Below are 2,754 nucleotides of genomic sequence, written 5' to 3' on the forward strand. Positions count from 1 at the left end.
AGGATTAAATTTGGGAACTAACCCAGTGATCCGGAAGAAAAAGGGTTCTTTACTTATATTCAAAAATCCCTCAGAAATTTTGGAAGCAAAAAAGAAGAAGCTCTAATAGCAACCAGACCACCAGCAGTTGCATCAACTTTCGTAACACAAGTTCCATCTACGGAAGATCAAGTTCATGATTATAGACAGAATCAAAGAAGATTATACAATCTTCAAAGGCGTATTATGCCTAGCCAGAGAAGGTTCAGAAGAACGATTGAGAGCCAACTGAATCCAGAAGAACAACTGGAGGTTTCTCGATCAAGAAGAGCATCAATGATTCCAGCAGAAATTCTGTATTCTGCCGGTTATCAACCTACCCAGCATAGAGTCTATCAACATTATTCTGAGGAAGTTATACTCTGTGTTGAAGAAGGGCAAGTAGATTTGCCACTTGTTACAGATCAAAGCCATAGGACTCTGAGAGAGGCAGGATTTCACCATTTGCATATGGGCCTCGTTATGATCAGAGTTTATACTTTACATAGGCGAGATGCTGGAACTATGGCATTAGTTGTCTTTACCGGACACAAGGTGGCGAGGGGACCGTGCAATAATAGCCACCATGGAGATGGATTTATCCCGGGGAACACAAATGACCTATGTTATCCCTGATTTAATGCTCCATATTGATGATTTTGCTAACCATATTGAACTTTCTATACAGACGCATGGATATTCTGACTAGCAAGCCGGCACAAGCAATCTATTAATTACACGGATGCTGATTGGTAGGCTCACAAATACGAGCTTTACTAATTTTTCCTATAATGTGCAGCATGTAGTTGAACTATTTGGCCAGCCAAGGCGTGATTGCATTACCAGGAGGCCGATTTACTACGGCTGAACTTCAACAACAAAGGTGGATACTAAGATCTACTGTAAGAAGAAATCCTGTGGCACCAACAAGGGTTAATTCAAGAACCTTGATGGATGGAAGTGTCTCACTTCAGTTTGAAGGATATTCGACTGTTCTTGAACAACAGCCACATCATGTCAACAGTCAAGATGAAGAGATTTGCTCACCTGAGCAAGAGATTTTAGCTGTCTTAACAATTGAAGTAATTGCACCAAGGATTGAGTTTAAAAGGCTGAGTCCCAATTCAACCATACCAACACGAAGTACGCCTGGCTCAGCAGGGTATGACTTACACATACTTCATGATGTTGAGATTGGCGCAAGTGACAGGGATTTACTTCCTACTGGCCTGCTTTCGCAATCCCAGAAGGCTATTATGGAAGGATAGCCCCCAGGTCCGGAGTGGCTTGGAAGAAAGGAATTCATATAGGAGCGGGAGTCATTGACAGCGACTACCGCGGTGAAATTAAAATCCTGGTATTCAATTTAACCTTTGAAGTAATTTCATTTAAAAGGGGAAACCATAGCTCAGATTATTTTTACTAAAATTACTACACCTGAGCTAATGCAAGTACTAAGATTATCTGATACAGATAGAGGAAATGGTGGTTTCGGTTCAACCGACCAACACTCAACAAGTCAACCGGTTAGTCAACCCATGGCTATTGGGTCATCACAATGGACTACTATTGTGACAACTTTATGTCCACCAGAACAACTAGAAGACCAAATTTCTTCCCCTGAACCATATGAGTACGATCAGCGATTACTCGCATGGCTCGGTAAGGAGCATGTTTTGGCTCTTTCTGATAAACCAGTGAGCCACACTGAATCACCTCAAGCTGAAACTGATAATCAAGACAAAGATGTCTGGGACACTCTGGGATTTCCAAGTGATAAATTTGATTATATGGTTAAATATAACCCCCCGCAATATATTGATTATGTTCCAGCAACACGACCATGTTGGGATGATGAAGATGATGAAGCAGATCCAAAAGCTAGCAAGATAATTCAGCAACCAAGACGTCCTTGCTATGGCTGGATCAGTGAAGGTGACGAAGATGAAGCCTTAGCTTTTCTGGAGGAAGCAGACCCCATTTATGATACCGAAGACGAAGAATGGACTAATCCATTCTTTACGAAAGGTGGTGGATATGATTCGGATGCTAATTCATATTTTTCTACTAATGCAAATTTTGATGATGAACAGTAGCTAGATGATGTAGAGCACCAAATAGCTCATCTGAAGCTTGACTTATTAACAAACTATCCGGTGCAAATGACTAATCAACAAGAAGTTCAGAGGATTCTGGCTTCTACAGCATCATCGGCCTATAATCCACCAGAGGATTCCATGATGGGACCTCCTCAATATGCTCCAGCAACAGAGAGGCCTATTACAACAAATCCATATGCTAGTATGGACTACATGGGAGCAAAAATTGGAAAGATCAGAAACGCCTATAATAACGAGCAATGGATTTTGCCTTCTGCTCAGCAAGCAACAGGTGCAATGTTAGTCTTACCACCTAATATTGGTCTTTATAATGACGTTATTTCTAGGTGGGAGTCTATTACCACCAATGTGGTAGATTCAAGGATATGGACCGATAAAAGAACGAAGGTCCAGTTTGTTGAAAATTTACTCGGAGAAACTGAGAAGAAGATGTTCATACAGTGGAGAATGATGTTTCCTGATCAGTACGACAAATTAATTAATTCAGCAGATGAAACTCAGAATATATTAACCCAGATCAGGAGAATTATTACACTTGAAGATCCTTCATCCGGTTCCACAACGGAGCAGAACCAGGCATATCTCGACCTTGAAAGGTTAGTATGCCATAACACGA

At 41.1% G+C, this 2,754-nt stretch overlaps 1 pseudogene; it reads left to right on the top strand.

The window, feature by feature from the left end:
• Positions 1–501: 501 nt before the first annotated feature.
• On the top strand, positions 502–2,114 carry LOC141840003 (uncharacterized; annotated as a pseudogene).
• Positions 2,115–2,754: the final 640 nt, after the last annotated feature.

This window comes from Curcuma longa, chromosome 11 (assembly GCF_044706935.1).
Source record: "Curcuma longa cultivar G26 ecotype Majalengka, Jawa Barat chromosome 11, ITB_CL_G26_1.1, whole genome shotgun sequence".
NCBI lineage: Eukaryota > Viridiplantae > Streptophyta > Magnoliopsida > Zingiberales > Zingiberaceae > Curcuma > Curcuma longa.